Here is a 27,125-nt window from a genome sequence, read left to right on the forward strand (position 1 = left end):
CAGTATATATCAATATAGATTAGCTGAATGTTAGTTTATATATGTATGTTGTTAGATAAAAATATTCCCAATGTAATAGGTTGTATCTTAGACGTAGTTTAACTGTGCGGTATATTCTTTAATAGGCCAAGCATGAAAACTATCCACTACTAGTTAATTTCTTTCCCTTTAATAGGCGATCCTTTTATAACTGATAAACCACGCCAATAGAACCCAGAACAAGTTCACGGCCTCAACCTCACAAGGGTCGAGCCCAGGTCGAGGACAGATCAGGCAGGCCCGCATCGAGCGAGCAGTGGCCCAGGTCTGGCCAACCGCGCGTGGGCTGGATTTGGGCCCAGGATTATTTGTTTGGCCGACTGTGCACGCAGCTTCGGTCCCAACTTTGTTAAGCATTTCCGAATTCCATTACAAACAACTTGCAAGCATGTAATTAATTAGGACTATCTACCGTTTTCAATTGATAGAGACGAACACGACAAGAAACGTAGTTGCTATAGGATATCCTTTAAAAATAAGAACGAGATGAGCCTCGATGAAAATAAACAAAACACGCAGATGCGGGGCCCTTGTTAAATGTATATTATTGAAGCATTCAGTTTCCAGGACGGGTTGTTTAGCAAATCTCACAACCCTCCTAAAATAACAACACGTTAGTCTCTTTAGGACACGCTTTAATAAACCTTACCTTCTTAAACCCGGGTGCACATTTATGTGACCCAAATCCAAATCTCAACGGATTCGAAATGTGTTTCTAACCACGGGTACATTGATTGTAACGCGGTTCGAGATACATTTTCACAACGTTGCAATTCTTAATAAAAACAGCAAATGATAAAAGCGGTTAAAAGTTAAATTTTGCACATAAGTTCACACTTGTATAAGATCAGATAATCAAGCCGAATATAACAGTTGAGCGACCGTGCTAGAACCACGGAACTCGGGAATGCCTAACACCTTCTCCCGGGTTAACAGAATTCCTTATCCGGATTTTTGGTACGCAGACCATAATATAGAGTCATTATTTTCCTCGATTCGGGATTAAAATTGGTGACTTGGGACACCCTAAATCTCCCAAGTGGCGACTCTGAAATAATTAAACGAATCCCGTTTCGATTGTCCTTTAATTGGAAAACTCCCCCTGCGCCCCTCGGGCACGGAAAAAGGAGGTGTGACAGCTCTGGCGACTCCGCTGGGGATCTTATACCCAGAACCACTGGTTCAGGGTTAAGAATTCGAGCTTAGAATAATTGTTATTATTTGGCTTTATTTATTATCTGATTATTACATGTTCTGAGCCTAATGTGCTAAATGCTGCTTTTACCGCTTTGATATTATTTGAACTGTATATAAACTGTGCCAAAACCTTTCTCTTCTTACCCCCGGGGATGTGCTCACTGGTTGAGACTCCCTATTCTGTTAGTGTCATACCCTAAATAAAAGAGGCTCGGAAAGTTTCTAAGCCGGCTGGCCTTTTGGTTCCCGGAAAGGAGCTCCTTCCTCAACCCGAGTTGTCCGCTCGGGTACACTGTCTAGAACACCGACCCAGGTTTTGAACATAGAATAACGTGACTTCATGCCGGATCCCTAGTAGGAACGCTTATTTGCATCATGTTGCATATGACTTAGGGGACTCAACACAGGGGTTGGGTCCGTCTAGGACTAGCAACCTGATATGAAAAGACCATTCGGATGCATCCTATTGTTTTCCGTGCATTTATTTGTCTTATACCCGCATGCTGACCGGTGTTTGGAATATTGTGAAAAAAAAGGGGAAATAACGGTTAGGAATTGATTGTTTATTGTTGAAAAAAAAAGAAAAACAAATACTGTCAAAACTCTGCCAAAATTTCGAAAAAAAGTCGTTGTTCTGTTTTTCAAAAAAAAATAATAAAATATCAATAGAAATATAGAGTTTTTCTTATCATAAAAATTAATAAAAAAAAAAGAGATCTTATTTTTAAAATGGTTTTTTTTTATGAAAATAATAATAAAAAGAGTCTTGTGTTGTCTTTACTTTTATTATTTGTTGCAAGTATATGTATATGTATATATATATATATATATCAAAAATTCAAAAGTTTTGCTTTACTTCAAAATGTATATATATCTTTATTTGTGGCAAAAGTATTTGTCTTGCTAAAGGTCTAGAAAAGTCCTTTCAGGCTCCCAGTTTTCGAAACAAAAATCCAAAATATTTTCCGTTATTGACTTCTTTAGAAAGTTTTTATATATATATACGAAAATTCACAAAAAATCGCATATATTTTTTGTTTTATCAGGATAAGTGTCGTTTGTTAAAATCTTATTAATAAATGTGCAGAATGAGCACGATTCCGAATGAACCCTTTTCAATCATGAATAAAATTCCCCTCCAATTGCGGCTCTGGTGGAATGATTTGGGCAAAGAAGGGCATGACGAAATCAAGAAGTATCTGAAAGGCCTCACGAGTTTGTTGGATATCAGGCCACGAGGAGATATCATAAGGGCACTAGTTCCCCACTGGGATCCTGCGCACAATGTCTTCCGTTTCTCAGATTTTGAACTCACCCCAACTTTAGAAGAAATAGCAGAGTATATCGGCAGCACTGAGACTCCTTTGAGGCACAAATATCTGATTGCTCCAAGAGCTGTAGCAATACACCGGTTCCTGGACTCCTTAAAGATAGTCAGAACAATTCATAACCCTGACTTGGCAAAAGGTTTTTGCAGCATGAGTTTCATATATAAAAGATATGGTCACATAGGAGGATTCGACAAGCCAGAAAACCAGTTGTGCAGCAAAGGTAATCGCCAAAAGTGGGAAGAACATAGACGGATTGCTTTCATAATAACTTTCTTAGGACTACTAGTATTCCCAAGAAAAGACGGGAATATTGACATAAAGATAGCAGGGGTCGTCAGTACGTTGCTCACACAGAGTGATAGTACGTTGGCGCCCATGATAGTATCTGATATATTCCGGGCACTCACTTCTTGCAAAGCCGGAGGAAGCTTTTTCGAGGGTTGCAATTTGTTGTTGCAAATGTGGATGACCGAACACCTATGTCACCGAGCCCCGTTTCTGAGCCATGGATCCGCAGGAAAGACCTGCATAGAGGAGTTCTATACCAGAGTTAATGAAACCTACCTACCAGAAGGAGTCCCAGCATGGACCTCATATTTCCATACCTTCAACGCCAGTCAAATACAATGGGCGCTAGGATGGTTATCGATCGACGAAGTCATATACATGCCAGCAGCTAGGCCCCATTTTCTCTTAATGGGACTTAAGAGCATTCAACCATACGCACCGCATCGGGTTTTAAGGCAACTTGGGAGGTATCAGATAGTGCCGAAAGATGAGGATCTGAGCATCCAGGTAATCGAGATCAGTCCCGACGGCCAGTTTCCTGAAGCAAGGGTTCGTCAAATTTGGAGCCGATGTCAATACTTAGAAGCAAATACTTGTGTAATGAATCGGGCAAAAGGGGAAGTTTCGCCCGGGTATCAGGCCTGGTACAAAGGGGAGACATCATCTGGAAGACCGACCAAAAGACCTCACCTGCAAGAATTTGCCAAATCTTCACAAGAACAGTGGGGCTGGTTGGCCAAAGAGCAGGAATATCTTGTCAAAGCAGGCAAACTGAAGCAACAAGTTCAGGATATGAGGTTTGAGTGCCAATTACAGTCTGCCGCCCACGAGGGAGAAAAGAACAGGTTAATCAGAGAAGGCGAGGTCCTCAAAGCTCAGATCCGGAGAATGAAAAAAGAGGCTAATAGCCAGCTGAGAAGCCGGGCAGATAAAAGATTGATAGCAGGGTTAAAGGGTCAGGTTGCGGAATGCCAGAAAGATTTGGAAAAAGCCAGGGCCAGCACGGCAAAATTGCGAACCAAGTGGGCAAAGGGTGCGATGGCTCGGAGGCAGCACCTGCAACGAGTCATAAGGGAGCATGAACTGAGCGTCGGGACATTAAGGGAAACGAATGCCTCTCTTCGAGAAAGGATCCTCAAGCGAACACGAGATGCCCAAGCCGACAGAAGGCAATGTTACGATGCAATGACCAGAATGGAAAGGCAAATGGAGATGTTCCAGGATCAGCTTGCCAACAATGCGCAAACACTGGGATTGAAGAACCAACAGATAAGGCATTTGTTCACAGAAAGGGACAACATCCGGGGAAAGATCGACGAGATTGGGCATTACATCTACATGAGATGCCTGGCATGCGAGCAAAAGCCTCGAAAGACCCTCCTCGTTTCCATCATGGGTTGCGTCCACCGAATCATGAATGAGTTGAAAAACCTGCAGAGGGACCTCACACCAAGGGCCGCGGAAAGGCCGAATGATGCCTCGCGGGTCCCTAAGTTGGAAAATTAATCTTTGGTAGAGTCCTGTTTATTTGGCTTTGTCGTTTTTCCATATGTTATTTTCCTTTCTTTTAGTCAAAACGGGTTAAGAACTGTGGAGTCTGTACTATTGCTATTCCTTGCTTGATGTAATTTGTAATAGCAAAAATTTTGAGAATGAATTTAATGATTTCACAAGAATTGTGTGTTTCTTTACTTTAAGGCAGAACTACGCCTGGTCTGATTCACGCGGGGACGTGATACGTAGGCAATCCCCATAAGATTCGACCGCTTTTAATAAATAAAAATAAAAATACAAAATAAAACACAGGGTTTCCCAAAGTACTTTAAAAATGGATGAATGAGCAAACCGGGATGACGTATGTCGTTTGAGGCAAAGCATGTAGAAACGATTAATTGCCTAGGTGCATTGCATCCTCTATGTGTTATGATCAAATCTGTTAAGCTCTAACACTAACAAAGTTTGTTGTTGTCTGATACCAGACAGTTAGTTGTTAAAGAATTCTGGCAACACATTCATACCAAACCAGATCCAAAGGACCGGTAGCAACAAGCATGACCACTTCAGAGAATAGTAATGAGGAAGAAAGGCCGATGAGCCAGTTGCTAAAAGAGGCAATGGAAAAGATTGAAAGGATGGGACTAGAGATGCATGCAATGCAGCTAGCCCTGGCCAAAACGCAAAAGAGCCCTGAGACAGTGGGACACGTGCCGGAGTACCCTCACTCTGGCCCTTCCACAAGCCGCCCAAATCCCCTCTATCATCAAGAAAGAAGCCCTCATGATTCCCAAGCTCCACCACCCCATCAACCTCTCCCAACACCCAATATCCCCATTTTTGTGGGACCTGCATCAGCCCCTTTGCAGCGAACGACCAGTGAGCCATTGTTTCAGGCTCACGATACACAATACTATCCCCCTGAGCCTACATTCCACGCACCGGAACCACAGGCTTACAATCCCCATTTGGAAGTACCGGTAGAGGTTGAGAAGCCGGTTAAGGCCCCTGAACAGGATGAAGTGTTAAGAAAGTTCAAAAGCCTGGAGCAATCCTTCAGAAACTTGCACGGGCTGGGCAATCAAGTCAGCGTGGCATACAAAGATCTGTGCCCTTTCCCAGATGTCCAACTCCCGGCTGGGTTCAAGATGCCCATGTTTGATTTATATGAAGGACACGGTGATCTCATGGCGCATTTGCGGGGATTCTGTAGCAAAATGAGAGGGGCAGGAGGCAAGGATGAGCTTTTGATAGCTTATTTCGGCCAAAGTCTGAGTGGATCTGCACTGGAATGGTATACCAGGCAAGATTTCAGCAGGTGGTACACGTGGGATGACCTGGCGCAGGCTTTTGCAGGTCATTTCCAGTACAATCTGGAGATAGTTCCTGACCGTCTCACGTTACTGAGAACTGGGAAGAAACCCGGGGAAAGTTTTCGCGAGTTCGGGTTCCGCTGGAGAGAACAAGCAGCTAGGGTCGATCCTCCCATGAGAGAGGGAGAGATGGTAGACTACTTTTTGCAGACATTGGATCCAACCTACTTTGGTCACTTTGTGACAACGGTTGGAAAATCTTTCAACGAGGTGGTCAAAATAGGGGTCATGATAGAAGAAGGTTTGAGGTCGGACAAGATCTTAAACTATTCGGCACTTAAGGCCACAACCCAGGCTATTCAAAGCGGCACGGGAGGTGCGTTAAGAAGAAAGAAAGAAGAGGTTGCCACGATCGAGGCAGGCAGTTGGTCCAGGGCTGGCAGGCCACACTACAACCAACCCAGGCCTCACAGGTCAAACTACCCATACAACCCACCACAAAATTTCTACCCACCTCGAGAACCACATTGTTCCGTACACCAAGCCCAGGTATACACTCAGCCTCCGGTTCGCCCACAATGGCGCGCACCGGCTCCCCAGAACATATATGCACCACCACAAAACACTTACCCTCCACCAAGGGCGTATAGAAATCCTTCAGGGGCAGGTTTCCGGGGAAATCCAGATGCCAGAAATGACAGGTTGCGGAAGCAAAGAACCTTCACCGAACTGGGAGAAACCTACACCGCTGTGTTCCACAAGCTGCGGCAATTGGGTTTGGTTAGTCCCGTCCATACTCGGGAACCAAATCCCCCGCCTCAGAATTTGGATCGTTCAATCAGTTGTGAATACTGTTCAGGGATGCTCGGGCACGATACCGAGAAGTGTTGGAAGTTAAGGCATGCCATACAGGATCTTATTGACACCAATAAGATCGAGGTCCAGACACCGGAGGCTCCTAACATCAACCAAAACCCACTGCCAACGCACCACGAAACTCACATGATTGAGTTGGTGTGTGAGGGAGGAGAATTAAGAAAACCCTCACAAACAGTGATGATGATCCAAGCTGCCCCAAAAGAAGTCTTAACCGGTGGAGGAACAAAGGTACAGTCGCAGGGAGAAGGCGTCAAGCCGGTAGTAATATGGGGGAAGAACCCGTCCGTCATAACAAGCAAATCCGAGCCAAGCAAATTGGTAATACCAGGGATCCTGCCCACACCGACAGTCATGTTGAAAGGGGTATGTAGAGAACGGGTGACCATAAAGCCGGTGGTCCAACTGCCTATGCTTGACAGCAGGGCTGTGCCCTGGAAATATGAAAAAGCAGTGGTGACGTACCAAGGAAAACAGGTGGAAGAAGTCAGTTGTGAAGCGCAAGGGCTGACTCGATCAGGTCGATGTTTTGCTCCGGTAGAGTTAAGAAAAACCAACCTAGTGGCAACCAAGAAGCCAGTGTCAGAAGAAGAGGCTGAAGATTTCCTGAGGAAGATGAAAGTGCAAGACTATTCTGTGGTTGAGCAGCTGAGAAAAACACCTGCCCAGATCTCACTATTGTCATTACTCCTCCATTCCGAGGAACATCGCCGGGCCCTGTTAAAGATATTGAACGAGGCCCATGTACCCAGTGAGATTTCTGTAAACCACCTGGAAACCATTGCTAGCAAGATTTTCGAGGTGAACAGAGTGACATTCTCCGATGATGACCTGCCGGTGGAAGGTACGGAGCATAACAAAGCTCTATACCTAGCTGTCAAATGTGAAGACTCGGTGGTAACCCGAGTATTGGTGGATAACGGCTCAAGCGCCAATATTTGTCCATTATCCACCCTGGACCAGTTAAAGATTGACCGTGGAAGGATCCGGGAGAATAGCATCTGTGTCCGGGGGTTTGACGGAAACGAAACAGCCACTATGGGGGATGTTGTACTTGAACTGACCATTGGCCCGGTCCTGTTTACCATGGAATTCCAGGTATTGGACGCCACGGTATCTTACAACTTGCTGTTAGGACGACCTTGGATTCATGCAGCTAAAGCGGTGCCTTCCACCCTACATCAGACAGTGAAGTTCGAGTGGGAAAGACAAGAGGTCGTGTTGCACGGCGAGGATACAACATGCACCATGGGCGGAACCATTGTGCCTTTCATAGAGACCACTGATGACAAGGGTCCCTGGGTCTACCAGATTCTCGATACAGGGTCGGCCAACAAAATTTCTGAAGGAGAAATCATCCCGCACCCTAGGGTGACTGCCGCAACAGTCATGATGGTATCAGAAATGCTGGGTAATGGGTTTGTGCCGGGCAAAGGCCTGGGAGTTGAACTTCAAGGGATAGTCCAACCGGTCTCCCTTCCTAAGAATCTGGAAACTTGCGGGTTGGGGTTCAAACCAACCACAGCAGACAGGAAGCAAGCGCGAAAAATGAAGAAGAGAGTTTGGTTTCTGCCTAAACCAGTGCCACGCCTCTCAAGGTCTTTTGTTAAAGCTAGTGCCAAGGGGTCAGCGATCCCAAAGATTCGACGACCTTTGATCGGCATAAGTAAAGACCTGAATCAAAGTTTTGAGAGACTATTCGCGGATGTCAGTATGGTGGAAGCTGGAGAGGGTTCCAGCAGAGCAGAGATACAATTCGTGGGGCCTGAGGCCAAGACCAACAATTGGACGGTTACTCCTCTTCCTGTCCGAGGGGAGTTTTGGTAGTAGGCTTTGATTAATGTTTTGTTTGTTTATTTGTTTGATCGGATTATTCAAGGGTGTAATCCAAATTTTACTCCCGTTTTGTAAAAGTGTGAACCCTTTTTATCCTGCAAATTTAATAAAGTTCTTTTCTTTTGTCCCATTTTAATTTCTTGTTTTGTTCTTTTTCTTTCTGAACAGTTCTCTTTTTACTGGTCCTAATGACATGGCATGCACAGCGGATCTTCGACCTAGTCTAAATAATCAATCTGAATCTGACTCAATGATGCAAGAGGTCGTTTATGATAACGAATCCGAAGGTGACGAAGGGGAAGCCTTCGAAGAAATAAACCGAGAACTGTGCCAATTTGAAGAGAAACCCAAGCCTAACCTAAATGACACTGAGGCTGTGAACCTAGGAGACGCTGATAACATCCAAGAGACCAAAATTAGCATCCACATTGAGCCGAATGTCAAAGCAGAATTGATCGAAACCCTCAGGGAATTCAAAGATGTTTTTGCATGGTCATATGATGATATGCCTGGATTGAGCACCGATTTAGTGGTTCACAAATTGCCCACTGACCCGGCATACCCTCCGGTCAAGCAAAAACTAAGGAAATTTAAAACAGAAATGAGTGTAAAAATCAAAGAAGAAGTGATTAAGCAGTTGCAATCGAAGGTCATTCGGGTCACTCGATATCCCGAGTGGTTGGCCAATGTGGTACCAGTCCCAAAGAAGGATGGAAAAATCAGGGTGTGCGTCGACTACCGCAACCTCAACAAAGCAAGTCCCAAGGACAATTTCCCGTTACCCAACATTCATATCCTGATCGATAATTGCGCTGGGCGCGAGATCGGATCCTTTGTGGATTGCTATGCAGGTTATCATCAGATCCTAATGGATGAGGAGGATGCTGGGAAGACAGCATTTATTACGCCATGGGGGACCTACTGCTATCGGGTAATGCCGTTCGGGTTAAAGAACGCTGGGGCAACGTACATGCGAGCAATGACTGCTGTGTTTCATGACATGATACACAAAGAAATAGAGGTGTACATCGATGATGTGATCATCAAATCTTGGCGTCAGGAGGACCATGTGGCAGACCTAAGGAGATTTTTCCAAAGACTCCGGAGGTATGATATCAAGCTTAACCCGGCCAAATGCGCATTCGGGGTTCCATCAGGAAAGTTGCTAGGATTCATCGTCAGTCGACGGGGGATTGAGTTAGACCCATCCAAAATTGAATCCATCCGAGACTTGCCACTGCCAAGGAACAAAACAGAGGTAATGAGTTTGCTGGGTAGACTCAATTACATCAGCAGGTTCATCGCTCAACTCACAGCAACTTGTGAGCCCATATTTCGGCTACTGAGAAAGGATGCTCCAGTAGGTTGGACGGCAGAGTGTCAGGAGGCTTTCGACCAAATCAAAGGGTATCTGTCTAATCCACCCGTATTGGTCCCGCCTAAGCCCGGGAAACCTCTAATCCTTTACCTGACGGTTTTAGAAAATTCATTTGGTTGTGTACTGGGGCAACATGATGACACAGGAAGGAAGGAGCAGGCCATCTACTATCTTAGCAAGAAATTCACAGTGCATGAGGTCAAGTACACTCAACTCGAGAAAACGTGTTGCGCCCTAACTTGGGTAGCTCAGAAATTGAAGCACTACCTGTCTTCGTATACTACTTATCTCATATCCCGTTTGGACCCGTTGAAGTATATCTTTCAGAAACCTATGCCCACGGGAAGGTTGGCAAAATGGAAAATTCTGCTCACAGAATTTGATATCATCTACGTAACGAGGACGGCCATGAAAGCCCAGGCGCTGGCAGACCATTTGGCAGAGAATCCCGTTGATGAAAAATACGAGCCCTTAAGAACGTATTTTCCTGACGAAGAGGTGATGCATACGAATGAGTTGGAATTACCTGAGGAACCGGGTTGGAAGCTTTTCTTCGATGGAGCTGCGAACGCAAAAGGGGTTGGAATAGGAGCAGTACTCATTTCTGAAACAGGACGGCATTATCCTGTTACGGCTCAACTGCGCTTCTATTGCACCAACAATATGGCCGAATATGAGGCTTGCATTCTGGGTCTGCGCCTGGCTGCCGACATGGATGTCCAAGACGTCTTGGTCTTGGGAGAATCGGACCTCTTGGTACATCAAATTCAGGGTGAATGGGAAACACGAGATCTAAAGCTCATACCATACCGACAATGCTTGCATGATCTGAGCAAGCAATTTCGATCGGTGAAGTTCAAACACATCCCGAGAGTTCACAATGAGGTTGCGGATGCCTTGGCCACCTTGGCATCAATGCTGCACCACCCTGACAAAATGTATGTTGATCCTCTACACATCCAGGTCCATGATCAGCACGCCTACTGCAATGCCGTAGAAGAAGAAGCAGATGGCGAACCCTGGTTTCATGATATCAAGGAATACCTCAGGATGGGGATATATCCAGAACATGCTTTTGGGGACCAAAAAAGAGCCCTTCGGCGTTTGTCGAATGGTTTCTTCCTTAGTGGAGGAGTATTGTACAAAAGAACCCCGGATTTGGGATTGTTGAGATGCATAGATGCCGGGCAAGCAACGACGGTTATGGCGGAAGTACATGCCGGAGTTTGTGGGCCACACATGAGCGGATATATATTGGCAAGAAAGATCCTTCGAACAGGGTGTTATTGGCTAACCATGGAACACGACTGTATCACTTTCGTAAGGAAATGCCATCAGTGCCAGATACATGGAGATTTGATTCATTCTCCGCCAACAGAGTTACATACGATGTCAGCACCCTGGCCGTTTGTAGCATGGGGCATGGATGTCATTGGGCCCATCGAGCCAGCAGCGTCCAACGGTCATAGGTTCATTCTAGTGACCATTGATTACTTCACCAAATGGGTTGAGGCTAAAACCTTCAAATCAGTAACTAAGAAGGCAGTGGTGGACTTTGTTCACTCCCATATCATCTGCAGATTTGGGATCCCAAAAGTGATCATCACGGATAACGGTGCGAATCTTAATAGCAGCTTGATGAGAGAGGTATGCCAACAATTCAAGATTACACACCGCAATTCCACCCCGTATCGTCCTAAGGCAAATGGAGCAGTCGAAGCAGCCAATAAGAATATCAAGAAGATACTGCGAAAAATGGTGGAAGGGTCCAGACAGTGGCACGAGAAATTACCCTTTGCTTTATTGGGGTACCGCACTACCGTCCGGACCTCCATAGGCACAACTCCTTACTTGTTGGTATACGGAACTGAGGCCGTGATACCAGCGGAGGTCGAAATTCCGTCCCTCCGAATTGTCACTGAAGCCGGGATTGATGATGATGAATGGGTAAAAGCTCGATTGGAACAGTTGAGCCTGATAGATGAGAAAAGATTGGCAGCAGTGTGCCATGGTCAACTGTATCAGAAGAGAATGGCAAGAGCATATAACAAGAAGGTGCGCCCCAGGAAGTTTGAGGTAGGGCAGCAGGTGTTAAAGAAGATCCTCCCATATCAGGTCGAAGCAAAAGGCAAATTCGCCCCAAATTGGCAAGGGCCTTATATCGTGACCAGAATATTGTCCAACGGTGCTTTGTGTTTGACAGATGTCGAAGGTAGATGTGTCGACATGGCTATCAATTCAGATGCAGTCAAGAGATATTATGCGTAATTTCTTTAATTATGGCAATTTTTGGTTTATTTGTTTGTATTTGGCATTTATTGAATAATGAGATGACGGAGGCAATTCTTTCTTCTATCCAAACACTTTTAACCCTCGCTTCCCCCTTTGAGCCTTAAGCAAATTCTTTCAATACCCCTCTTTTGGAATCACTAATGGGAAAGATATGAAAAAAAAAGAGAAAGAAAAGAAAAGAAAAGAAAAAAGACATGAAAAATGAAAAGAAGGAAAAGAAAAGGAAGAAGATAAAATCACAAATGACAAAACCGTGGGAACTACGTTTGACCTGATTCCTCAAAGAGCATACGTAGGCGCCTCCCGGCTCGGTCATAGTATGCATCATAGTAAATATAGGATGCATAATGTACATAGTGTGCACAATAGGCACAGCGTGCGTAACACACATAGCACAACATAAGAGTAAAAAATAAATTCCCCAAGCAAGAAAACTGGGGCAGAAGTTATGTTTTAAAATTCCAACAAAGGTTTGATTCCAAAAGTTGTAGCACATCACCCATCAAATTATTTTCATTTTTCATAGCCTTTCTTTAGCTCCACACCAAAACCAACGTCAACATCCAAAAGACCTCCCAATCAATGTTCGAGAGATGCCAAATCCGGCAAATAAGACCGAGAATGATACACTGATCCCCAGCAAAAAAAAAGAGGATCGTAAGACTGGGAATGAATTGATAGTCAAAGGAATCTCCAGAAGAAAGGGTCGTATCTACAACGCCCCGATTCATCAAAAGAAATAAAATGAGAGAGTCTCATTGGTGAAAACCTTCGCAGGCACCGAGAGGCGACGTAAGACGAGGGATATGAAATGAGAGAGTCTTATTGGTGAAAACCTTCACAGGCACCATAAGGCGCCGGGAGATGAGAGAAAAGAGAGAGTCTCATTAGTGAAAACCCCTCGAAGGGCACTATGAGGCGACAAGATAGAGCAGCAAAAGCTACCACGTTCGCAACAAGATGAACATCCATTTATCATCCCCAGCAAGTCAGACTGTCGGACAAATCGATTGATACAAATAGACTGGGTCGGGAATCTATGGTGCACGTCATGATCACGGGGACCAATTGTGTCCTCCAGATGAGTTCTTTGGATTGTCTCCTCCCACAAAATATTGGTTCAGAAAGTTTTTCTTTTTTCCATATCTTCATTTCTTTTCCTAAAATGTGTCTTGAAAGGATTTTTCAAAGCTTACTACCAGGAACCAAAGGGGAATTCATCCAATGCAGGATAATACAAACAGTCTTAAAGTCCGGTCCCGGGCAATGCAGTGATTGTGCCCGGAAATTTTTGAAGAAGTAAGCTCCAAAAGGAAGTGGTTTCGGGAGTTAGAAGCAGACTCCCACATCATGTGCTTAAAGAGAAAGCAGAAAAGGGGATAAATTGGAAACCAATCCCCAGCAGGCTAGAAACCCCCCCAACAGGCAACTTTGCCCGCCAACCAATTATGGGGACAAAGAGCAAGAGAAGGGGAAGAGAGAAAAATGGCTCGCCAGAAAGGCACCCTCTACCACCACGATTAAAACTGATTAAATCCTTTTGTCTGCTGCAGGAAAACAAAGGATTGATGATGGCAGCAAGATGCACCGCCATGGAAGTCACCAAAAACCGGGGCAGAAAATTTTCTGCCAATTGTCGAAATTTTCTCGGAAGAACGGGAAAGCAATTTCAATACATTTAAGTTCTAGGTCGCCCACCAGTATAATGCGGGAATACTTTTAAGTTCTAGGTCGCCCACCAGTATAATGCGGGAATACTTTTAAGTTCTAGGTCGCCCACCAGTATAATGCGGGAATACTTTTAAGTTCTAGGTCGCCCACCAGTATAATGCGGGAATACTTTTAAGTTCTAGGTCGCCCACCAGTATAATGCGGGAATACTTTTAAGTTCTAGGTCGCCCACCAGTATAATGCGGGAATACTTTTAAGTTCTAGGTCGCCCACCAGTATAATGCGGGAATACTTTTAAGTTCTAGGTCGCCCACCAGTATAATGCGGGAATACTTTTAAGTTCTAGGTCGCCCACCAGTATAATGCGGGAATACTTTTAAGTTCTAGGTCTCCCACCAGTATAATGCGGGAATACTTTTAAGTTCTAGGTCGCCCACCAGTATAATGCGGGAATACTTTTAAGTTCTAGGTCGCCCACCAGTATAATGCGGGAATACTTTTAAGTTCTAGGTCGCCCACCAGTATAATGCGGGAATACTTTTAAGTTCTAGGTCGCCCACCAGTATAATGCGGGAATACTTTTAAGTTCTAGGTCGCCCACCAGTATAATGCGGGAATACTTTTAAGTTCTAGGTCGCCCACCAGTATAATGCGGGAATACTTTTAAGTTCTAGGTCGCCCACCAGTATAATGCGGGAATACTTTTAAGTTCTAGGTCGCCCACCAGTATAATGCGGGAATACTTTTAAGTTCTAGGTCGCCCACCAGTATAATGCGGGAATACTTTTAAGTTCTAGGTCGCCCACCAGTATAATGCGGGAATACTTTTAAGTTCTAGGTCGCCCACCAGTATAATGCGGGAATACTTTTAAGTTCTAGGTCGCCCACCAGTATAATGCGGGAATACTTTTAAGTTCTAGGTCACCCACCAGTATAATGCGGGAATACTTTTAAGTTCTAGGTCGCCCACCAGTATAATGCGGGAATACTTTTAAGTTCTAGGTCGCCCACCAGTATAATGCGGGAATACTTTTAAGTTCTATGCCGCCCACCAGTATAATGCGGGAATACATTTAAGTTCTAGGTCACCCACCAGTATAATGCGGGAATACATTTTAAGTTCTAGGTCGCCCACCAGTATAATGCGGGAATACATTTTAAGTTCTAGGTCACCCACCAGTATAATGCGGGAATATATTTTAGCTCTAGAGTTTGGAATCAGTAGCCCCACCTGAAGACGGAAGGTTACAACAGAAAGCCCCGAGCAGGAAAAACAATAAAATCCGCAGCACCAAGAAGCAGACAACTGCAGAGGCAAGTGTGCAATTCAAAAGGAAAAAGGAACGCATCTCAAAAGAAGCAGTTTGGAAACATTGTAGCATGCCCAGCATGACGATGCTGATGAAGAAACATACCACTGAAGAAGCCATTGGAAGATTTAAAGAAGAAAGTCGTGTCCCCAGCGGATCAAGCAAAGTAATGTAAACTGGCATTCAAACGTCAGCAAAGGACCAGCATCATCTCCCAAAGTCACAAGATAAAGGCATCGGAGGAGAGTGTTAGCCGACAAGAAAGCAAAGCAACAAGAACAAGTTGAAGATGGATAAGATTTCAGGATCCTCAATTTAGCTTAGCTTCTTGTTTTCCTTTTAGAGCAATGTAATAGGGAGATCGGTTGAGCAGTAGCATCCTACAGCAGTATACAACAGCGCACAACAACAACAGCAAGCAATACAGTCACACGGTAGTCCCAGCTACCAAAATTTCCCGAACTACATTGACCTGATTCCTGTTCAGCCCAGGATATGTAGGAAACCTCTGAAGCAAAGGTTCGGTCAAATCTCTTTCAAAAAGGCTTCACACGGAGTATTCGGACGGGCAAAAATCGCTCGCTTTATCTTTGCGCGAAAACCCTTCGTGTCTTCGTGCAAAGAGGGGCAGCTGTAAGCACGTGATTTTTGCTTCACGGACAGTCACTCCAAAAGAAATAGTAACAAAGGACCTCGCTGTACAATTTTCAATTTTCCGTAACGTGTGCTGCTAGTCATGTGTGGGTCTGTCCGTTTTGTCCATTTTTTTTACATTATTAAACAAAGTACAAAATGTGTATGATCTGGTAATTAGACCATAATTCATTCAGTAAAAAAAAAAAAAAAAAAATTCACAAAAATATTCTAGGGTGCGATTTAACCTATTTAAATATTTTGATAATTATGTTTGTTTGAATTTCATTTTAATTTTTAGTTTTAAGAAAAAAAAAAGGGAGAAAAGAATGAAGAAAACGGTTTGGGCCAAGGAAATAAACCAAAAAATAGGCCCAAACCAATTCGATCAGGTCCAGTCCAAAACCGGCTACCCAGGCATCTCCTGAAACGACGTCGTTTCAGGCAAATTAATCTGGGCCGTTCATTTCCATTGATCCGATGGCCCTTATTAGCCCTCATGACCCGACCCATTCCCATTTTTGACCGACCCCTTGATTAACCAAACGGCACCGTATGGTCTAGCCTCCCCAATCCTGGCCATCAATTTTAATCGATCCAACGGCCAGGATTGAATCAGCCTCCCCGTATATAAGCCTCCTATCACACCCCACGCCCCCTATTCTAACCCCCCCACTCATCATCTTCATCCAAACACTGAAGCCCCCCCCAAACCCTAGCAGCCGCCCTAGCTTCCCTTTCACCAGAACCCGGCGGCATGGACGCCGGTGGCCACCTCCTGAACACCCTAGGACCACCTCACTCCCCTGAACACAAATCCACTAACCACGAGCCTCGAATCACTTCCGTTCGTCTCGAATCTTCATTTGAAGATTTGAGTCGAACCCGGATCTATGCCAAACCATCCCATCTGCATACCAGACACTCCCCTGACCTTCCTCGTGACCAAACCAAGCTTGGTTTGGTCCGAATCTACCCACAACTCCTAAAAATCTAGATCTGGAAATTCAGAACTTGAAACACATGCACCTGGGGAACCCGGCCGGTTTTGACATGGGTTTGAGGTCTAATAGACCTTAATCAAGGTGTTCTCATGTGAGAACACCCTGATTAAAGTTTGTTCGGCCTCAAAAGTTCGAAGTTGAATCAGATTTGGGTCTGTTTGATTTAAGCATTTTCGGTAAGTTTTCCTTTCTTTTGTGTTAGTTTTGATTAAGTGGTCAGCATGTTTCGTTGTGTTTGTTTGTTATTTTTTTGTTATTTTTTTTCATTCGGATTTCTTCATCTCTGTAAAGACCTTTTATTTGGTCGATTGGTTTCTGTGTATGATTTAAATGTATCCTATGATAAGCATGTCCGATTAGTATAGTCGTCACATGAATAAACTTATATAGGTTCCTAGTGACTGACCAAGTTGTCTGAAGCCCTTTAGGTCCCTGAACATATTGTTTGTGTGAGCGACTGATTATTACCTGCTATAATTAGTATAGTCGACTCGATAAATGTCGTTGATTAGTTTCTATAACTAATGAATCAAACGAGCTAATAATGTCGCATGACTAATTGATACTTTGCCACTGATTGAAGGCCCCAACATTGTTTGAAATAGTTTGTTTGCATTGAAAAATGACTGAAAGGTTCAGTCTAGGCAGTCCTGAATTTGAAACTTTCATCAGTTCAAAAATGCCCTGATGCGGCAAAGGGTCAAGACAGTGGTAACCAGGGTTTAACAGGGGTAGTCTGGGGTTTGCAAAGAACAAAAATGATTAGTTTAAATGAGCTGACAAGTAGGGTACTAATTTGGGATTAAATTAATGCCAATGGGGAACAAGACATAAGAGTATGGGACTTAAATTGAATAAAAAATGAGGCCCATGACTCCTGATTAAACAAAACCAGGCGTGGGAATAAAGGGGGGCTGACACCAAAAGATGCTTAGGCATGGGCTTTAAAAAGTATGGGCAGGCTGCAAGTTGCAGCAAAAAAAGGCAGCTTAACTGCACTGGTTTTGGCTTATAAATAAGCCATTTTGAGAACTTAAACGGGGGCTGAAGTTTTTTGAGTCTTAGGCTGGACTTTTAGTCTTCAGAAAAAAGAGAGAAAAGGCTGGAAATTTTAGTCTTGAGGAGAGGTCTTGTGAGTTTAAAGGAAAAGACTGAAAACATAAGTTGATTTCCAGTAAACACTGTAACCAAACACTGTCTGAAAAGTTGTATAAGAGTTCATATTGGTCAAGCTGTCTCGGCCAAGCTCTGTGGTTTGCATTGATTGAGCTGCTTGTGGTTGTTGAACTGTTAGTTTTACTGCATTGAATACTCTGGTATTGCTGTTGTTTCATCACTCCTTCCTGGGATTGCTCATTTGGTGCTCGACTATTTGCTGGTTTTCTTTGTTCTGGGAAATATTGCTGGTTGTTTGTGGGCTGTGGAAAACATTTGTGGTTGTTGGATTGTCGCTGTGTTATTGTTGTTTATCTGCTGCTGCTGTGCTTGCTGCGTACCACTCAGCTGATCATTTCCTTCTTCTTTTGTTTCTCTATACCAGGTACATGACTAATACTCTGTCAAATGTAATTGGAAAGTTGAGCATGAATACAAAAGAAAAGACCTGAAGAGTGACTTTTATACATAGATTGTTACATTAGATATCATGTACTGCATAATAATTTTCACTCCTGTTTTGATAATGGAAGTAGCCTGTATGCCCAGTATATATCAATATAGATTAGCTGAATGTTAGTTTATATATGTATGTTGTTAGATAAAAATATTCCCAATGTAATAGGTTGTATCTTAGACGTAGTTTAACTGTGCAGTATATTCTTTAATAGGCCAAGCATGAAAACTATCCACTACTAGTTAATTTCTTTCCCTTTAATAGGCGATCCTTTTATAACTGATAAACCACGCCAATAGAACCCAGAACAAGTTCACGGCCTCAACCTCACAAGGGTCGAGCCCAGGTCGAGGACAGATCAGGCAGGCCCGCATCGAGCGAGCAGTGGCCCAGGTCTGGCCAACCGTGCGTGGGCTGGATTTGGGCCCAGGATTATTTGTTTGGCCGACTGTGCACGCAGCTTCGGTCCCAACTTTGTTAAGCATTTCCGAATTCCATTACAAACAACTTGCAAGCATGTAATTAATTAGGACTATCTACCGTTTTCAATTGATAGAGACGAACACGACAAGAAACGTAGTTGCTATAGGATATCCTTTAAAAATAAGAACGAGATGAGCCTCGATGAAAATAAACAAAACACGCAGATGCGGGGCCCTTGTTAAATGTATATTATTGAAGCATTCAGTTTCCAGGACGGGTTGTTTAGCAAATCTCACAACCCTCCTAAAATAACAACACGTTAGTCTCTTTAGGACACGCTTTAATAAACCTTACCTTCTTAAACCCGGGTGCACATTTATGTGACCCAAATCCAAATCTCAACGGATTCGAAATGTGTTTCTAACCACGGGTACATTGATTGTAACGCGGTTCGAGATACATTTTCACAACGTTGCAATTCTTAATAAAAACAGCAAATGATAAAAGCGGTTAAAAGTTAAATTTTGCACATAAGTTCACACTTGTATAAGATCAGATAATCAAGCCGAATATAACAGTTGAGCGACCGTGCTAGAACCACGGAACTCGGGAATGCCTAACACCTTCTCCCGGGTTAACAGAATTCCTTATCCGGATTTTTGGTACGCAGACCATAATATAGAGTCATTATTTTCCTCGATTCGGGATTAAAATTGGTGACTTGGGACACCCTAAATCTCCCAAGTGGCAACTCTGAAATAATTAAACGAATCCCGTTTCGATTGTCCTTTAATTGGAAAACTCCCCCTGCGCCCCTCGGGCACGGAAAAAGGAGGTGTGACACCCACAACTTCATGAACTCAAATATATAATTGGCCCTCAATTAATTCATGTCCAAAATCGTGGTCAAAATCCAAGAATACAAATTTCCTAGATTTTCTTCAAAAATCCCAAAATTTCTACTAATTTACATGATTTTCCATGTTTAAATCTAGATACAATCCAAGTAATTAACTTGCAATAGGTGGGAATCACTTACCTTGACATGGATGATGAAAATGGAGCTCCAAAATCGCTCCTAGATCGTCTCCCATGAAGGAAATGAGATGAAATGAGCCAAAGCCATTTCTTTATACTTATACACCGCCCAAACGACTCTTCTTCGCGTTCACGAAACCCCCATCACGTTCACGAAGAAGAAAATTCCTAAAAACCATTTTCCAAACTCTTCTCAGACAGCCTCTAGTATAATGGCCATGACTTTTTGTACAAAACTCCAAATTACAATATTTTAACTTTGTTGAAAACTAGAACCAAGACCTACCACTTTCATGTTTTGGTCATCTCTCAATTCTTTATAGATTTCGAGATATAAGCCTCCAAAGTTAGCCCTGTGCAACACAAATTTCTTCTTCATCTTCCCGGACAACCTATATTGTATCAGCCATACATTTTTTAACACAAATCTAAATGCTAAATGGTTTATTTTCTGAAAACTAGAGACAAAGGGCTACAACATTTATTTTTGGATTATCTCCAAATTCCTTATAGATTGTTAGATAAGAGCCTTCGAAGTCAGAACTTCGCAATAGAGATTTTCTTCTTCGCGAACACGAGAACATATTCGCGAATGCGAAGGACAAAATCCCCGAAGCCCAATACTTCTTCGCGAACACGAAAGTATCCTCGAGAACGCGAAGAACATCACCAGACGTCAGCAATAGCTATAGCAAAACAGCCTGAAATGATCTGAAACCACCCCGAAACACACCTGAGGCCCTCAGGACCCTATCCAATCACACCAACCTGTCCCATAACATAACACAGACTTGATCGAGGCCTCAAATCACATCAAACAACATCGAAATTATGAATCACACTCCAATTCAAGCTTGATAAACTTTAGAATTTCAAACTTCTACATTCGATGTCGAAACCTATCAAATCACATCCGATTGATCTCAAATTTTGCACACAAGTCACATTCGATATTACAGACCTACTCTAACTTTCGGAATTGGATTCCGACCCTGATATCAAAAAGTCCACTTCCGGTCAAACACCTCAAAATGTTCAAATTTCTATCTTTAGCCAAATGACTCTAAAATACCCCACGGACCTTTGAATTCACTCCTGATCGCGCTGCCAACACTAGAATCAACATACAGAGCTATTCCCAGACTCGAAATCCCATACAGACATTAATAACACTTTAATTCACTTCAACTCAAACTTATGAAATTCTTCCAAAATTGCTAACTCCCACAATAGGTGCCGAAATATTCCCGGGTCTTCCAACACTCGATCCGGACATACGTCTAAGTCCGAAATCATCATACGAACCTGCTGGAACCTTCGAATCCCGATTTTGAGGTCGTTTACTCAAAAATCAAATCTTAGTCAATTCTTTCAACTTAAAGCTTCCGAAATGAGGATTCTCTTTCCAAATCAACTCCGACCATACCGAAATTCAATTCCGACCATGAGTACAAGTCATAATACCTGAAGTGAAGCTGCTCATAGCCTCAAACTGCTGAACGACGCGTTAGAGCTCAAAACAATAGGTCGGGTCATTATACTACTAGTAAGAGTTTCAATGGAATTCAACTGAGTAGACATGTTGTTAACAACTGTATAAGCAAACAACACAAAAATTAGATAAAATTATGGAAAGTTATATATAAATCAAAAGAGTCAAAGACATCCATTACACCCCTTCTTTTGGGTAGAATATGCAACTATCTCCCCTTTTTAAAACCAAGAAGTCCAAGGCATTCATTGCATCCTCACCTTTAGGAGAAAGATAAAAACCTCCTCCCCCTATTATCCAAGAGTACAAGGCATACATTGTGTCCTTCCTTTAGGTAAGAGACTCAAAACCTCCTCTTACATCAAATTATCCTTATTTATTTATTTGAAATATATACATGAGAATCCAAGCTATTAAGCTTCATCCTTGGGTTGAAATAGAATATCTTATCTCATAAATTATTTTAGCGTCACTAGTATCAAAAGGTAAACCTCCAACACTAGTATACACTTATTACAGATAATTTAGACATGGTACATTCAGAATATTTCAATGACTCAAATAAATAGACCACTTTGATGGAAACTATTCATTAATCATAACTCTCAATCCATGTATAATGTTATTTCACAAGTATATATTCTAAGAATTTTCAATGACATCAAATAAATAGACCACATTGGTGGAAACTATTTATCAATCACAAATCTTATTTATATATTTTATATACATGTGATTAAAACAAAGCCCATATACATTTAATCCTTTAATATATCTATTCCATTCTCCAACTAAAATAATAAGAGCCGGTGATGTCTTAGGCTCACACGTTATCAGACAACTCTCATCTTGAACGTCCCTTATTTTAATTTATTAGAAGAGATTTAGATACTAACAAAATACTAAACAATCATTGAAAGATACTACGGAATAAAGAAAAAGTCTAAAGGTAAACCATCTTAGGGAATGTTCTGTTCATATAAGCATCACTTGTCACCTTGCGTGCATAGCTTTCACATATCACCATTATCACAAAGCAAAACCAATCCTAACCATGGAATGTTATATTCAAATCAACACGTGTGCCCAACTCTCGTTGTACGACCTTGCGGAACTGCGTGTAAACTGCGAAACCCGGTCAAAGATGATGGATATCGGCATGCCATGAAGTCAGATAATCTCGCGAATATAGACCTGAGCCAGCTGCTTTGAAGAATAAGTAGTCATCACTAAAATGATAGCTTTATCAACATATCCATTATCACCCATACTACATCGAACTTCTTCTGAGTCCGTGGGATCCCAACAACAAAATCCATAGTAACTCGATCCCATTTCAACTTTGAAATCCCTAGCCTCTGAAGAAATCCATCTGACCGCTGATGCTCATAGTTCACCTGCTGAAAATTTAGGCATCGAGCTACATACTCTACTATGTCTCTCTTCATCCTCCTCCGCCAATAGTGCTACCTCAAGTCCAGATACATCGTAGCGGCACCCAAATGAATGGAGTGCCACGAACTGTAGGACTCTTGAAGAATCAATTCATGCTAACCATCTACATTGGGCACACATAGTCGACCCTACATCCGTAACACACCGTCATCCCCAATAGAGACCTTTTTGACATTGTTGTGCTAAACTGTGTCCTTGAGGACAAGTAAACGGGGTAAGTCATACTGACACTCTCTACTATGATCATAAAGAGAATACCGAGAAACCACACAAGACAAAACTTGACTCAGCTCGAAACATCCAATCTAACAAACTGGTTCACCAAAGCCTGAACATCCAATGCTAATGGCGTTTCCGATAGCGGTAGATATGCTAAACTATCCAAGTTTTATGCCTTATGACTCAAGGCATCGGCTACCACATTGACCTTCCCATGATGATATAGAATGGTGATATCATAGTCCTTAAGCAACTCTAACCATCTCCACGAATGAAAGTTAAGATCCTTTTATTTGAACAAATGTTGTCGACTCCAGTGGTCGGTATAGACCTCACAAGGAACACCATACAAATAGTGCCGCCAAATCTTCAATGAATGAATAATAGCTGCTAACTCAAGGTCGTGGATAGGATATTGCTTCTCATGCACCATCAGTTATCTAGATATATAGGCAATTACCCTACTATCTTGCATCAACACCGCACCAAGGCCAACAAGCGACACATCACAATAAAAAGTGTAACACCCCGAACCCGAAGGCAAAACCAACACTGATCAGCTGTGAATATATGGTTTGTGATTCCATGGATGAGGTGCGAGATGTGATTTCAGTGTGTTGATGATGGTCCAGTCTGGAGGACATGAGACCGGGTTTTGACTGTAGCTTAAGCACGAGGATTTTAGTTGTGTGAGCAAGGTTTTTTGGACTTATATGTCCTGTAGTGTCCCTATGAGTGAAATTTGTGGCTCTATAAGTGGCTGCATGGCCATATGATGAGTATGATATGACTGCAAAATATGTTCAGATGGTTTGAATGTGACAGGAAGAGTTTGCTTGAGTTATGAAAAGGAATATTGGGTGTTTGACTTTGTTTTGAATGTGACATATTGTCTTGAGTTATTAGTGTATTGAAGGATCTATCATGTTGTTTAAATGTGGAACGAATTAGATTCTCTTGAATTGTTGATGAGTTTAGACTTAGGAAGATTAAGTGATTATGCAGTAGTTGTGGCGGTGAAAAGGTATAGAGAGATGTTAGTTTGAGGCTAAGCGGGTGGGTTATAACCTACAGGGTAATCTACGGATATGTGATCCTTATGATGTTGTGTGAAGTCCTTCTTCTCTACCAGTGGGTTATATTTGTGCAATTTGAGTTTGGATCGGTTGTAATAGTTGATGTGACTGTCACGAGGATGAATGCGAGATTTGTAGATGATTTAAAATATTATATGGTTTGTGTTACATGAGTTTATGAAGGATTGAGTTAAATTTCGGTGCAGGATCATGTTAGTAATAATGTATGGGTATTATGAGTTATCCAAGATTTGCATTGGATAGTGTCGAGACTCGCAGTATTTCTATATCATTAGGGATTCTACATTTCAGTATTAAGAAGGTAAAGGAAACAACTTTAGATTCACAGAAGGTCTCTTCAAAGTAAGTGTCTTGGTTGTGGTACTTTTAGGGTGCTTAAGAGGGAATACAACGGCTTATGGGCCTTAGGGCAGTGTGGTTTTATGCTAGGATCCCTTGTGGTGAGCTTTGGGTAAGGATCACGGTATTCTAGCAAGGATAAGTGTCAACTTGAGGGTAATTCAGAAGGAACTTGGAGAAATATAACAGTTTGGTAGTAGGTTGGATCAACACGACAATAGATACGATCGGTTCTTTGGGTACTTATGATGTGGTGAGTTTCTATAGGTATTTTGTTCCAATGCTCTTAGGTTTTGGTGACTTGCGTGGCTTGATTGAGTTAGAGTTATGATAGCTTGTGTTATGTGCAAATGGATTCCAAAGTGTTCTCGATGATTTCTACCACGGTTCGAGATGGGTATTTCCTACTGGCGTGAGGAACGTGATTCGTGTTGGGATTTTCTCCCAGGTGAGGTCAAATGGAAGGTTTCCGATTGACCGAGTATGTATTCTACTTGTGAATCAGATTTGATTATTAAATTATCATACTTTTTATATGATGGCATGATAGATGCGGTGTGTTGTGTGAGATTGAGATTTGCATGTGCAAGGTCACGTTTCAGAGAGATAGAGCTTGGACCTCAACAACATAATCTTTGTCTTTGAGGCAATGAGTTTCCTCATTGCAAGCTTTCTATAGAATTACAACCTGTTTTAGTTTTATACCATATAATGCTCCTCGTTTCCAACTTCTTTTTTCAGCATTGATCATATCTCAACTCTTAGATGTGTTGGGTTCAGAGAAACAGAGAATGAGACCTTTGACGCTATGATTTCCCTCATGGCAATCTTTTCATAGAACTATAACCTCTTTCTAAAGCATATCATACAATGCTCCGAGAACATAAATTTCATCTTGTCAATTTATTTTTTTTAAAACTACTCAGATCTCACCCCTTAATTTCCTCAATAACACATTCTTACTTGGTAAACGCACAAAGAGTACTTAAACTCTTTTAAATATTAAAATCTCCCTATGAACATGGTTTTAACTTGCTTGAGGAAGGAAGAGTTGAACCTACTAACAACATCTATGAAAGTGGTCAATGTAATTTGGGGGGTGAAAGTCATAACTTGGAATATAAGAGGTATGAATAAAGTATACTAGAAAAAGGAGTTAAAAGAGCTTTTAAATAAAATTAAGGTTGGCATGATAGCTGTGATTGAACATAGGGTCAAGGAGCAGTATGCTAGCCATATAATAAGGAGGATTTCTAGTAGTTGGAAGTGGTGTGCAAATTATAGTTCAGCCAATAGAGGGAGGATATGGATTATGTGGGATCCAAACTATGTCGATTTCTCTCTAATTGATATGCAGACTCAATTCATTCATGGACATGTTACAATCAATAGTTTGAACCTAAAGTTCTTGTTCACTGCAATACATGGTCTCCATACTGTCCATGATAGAAGTAATATGTGGATTGAATTAAAAATATTGGCTAGTAACGCACAAGGTCTATGGAGACTAGCATGGTTGAAATGAAGTCTATGGGCAGGAAGTACACACGGAAGTATTTATTAAAATTGATAGAGCTATTTCCAATGTGGAATGGATGCAACAACTCTCATATCTTGAAGCCACTATCATGGACCCAGGGTTCTCAGATCATTCTCAAATTGCTGTTAGTTTTGACAATTATATAGTGAAAGGTAGCATGTCGTTCCGTTTTCCTAACTCTTTAGCTTTACATCCTACTTTCCTATAATTGGTGGAGGAAGCATGGTCGCGACCTATACAAGAGCACCTAATCCAGCAAGTTTGGGCATGTCACGACCCCAAAACTGACCCGGTCATGATGGCGCCAATTGTGGAACTAGGACAGCTGACACAATCCCAAGTATAACCAATATTTCATAATAAAGAACGTTTTAAACTATTAATTAGATAAAATCCCATAACATGCGTCTAAATAACAAGTGCAGAAAACAACACAAGCCTGACATCGGGGTGTCACTAGCCATGAGCATCTACTAAAACCGTCTAACAACAATGAGACTAACATAGCTTGGAAATAACCGATTACAACTAAGGGAGGATAAGGAGCGAGGAAAACATGGTTGCGATCACCAGTTACCTACCTTGCTAACTCTGATGGACCTGCCACTGAGTAATCAACACGCGCTACCGGGTTCAGAAATACCTAGATCTGCACACAAAGTGCAGGGAGTAATGTGAGTACGCCAACTCAGTAAGTAATAAAAGTAAATAAAGACTGAACAGTAGGAAACACATAAAATCCACATCATGAAAACTCAATAAGTACAACATGCCTTTAAATCAGGATATGAGTCAAATCATCTCTCTTAAATTCCAATTTAAGTAAAAATCATTTGAAGATAATTTTCAACAGTTTTAAACAGAGGTTCAATGAAATTTAGAGTAATAGTGATAAAAATCATGAGTAGCCCCTCAGGAAAAACAAGTATCATACACCGCCCCTCGGGTATAACATCACTCAAAATCAGCCCCTCGGGCAACCTTACAACCATTTATAATTAACCCCTCAGGCACAATATGAATCAAGAATAGCCCCTCGGGCATAACATAAATCAAGAATAGCCCCTCGGGCATAACATAAATCAAGAACAGTCCCTCGGGAAAAACATCATATCACTCACTCAGGGTACCCGCGCTCACTATGGGTGTACAAACTTTGGAGGGACTCCTACAACCCAAGCTCTATAACAAGCCACCTCATGGCATAAATCAATCAGGCCCTCAGCCTCACAACAACAATAAGCCACC

This window comes from Nicotiana tabacum, chromosome 7, assembly GCF_000715075.1.
Source record: "Nicotiana tabacum cultivar K326 chromosome 7, ASM71507v2, whole genome shotgun sequence".
NCBI classification, from domain to species: domain Eukaryota; kingdom Viridiplantae; phylum Streptophyta; class Magnoliopsida; order Solanales; family Solanaceae; genus Nicotiana; species Nicotiana tabacum.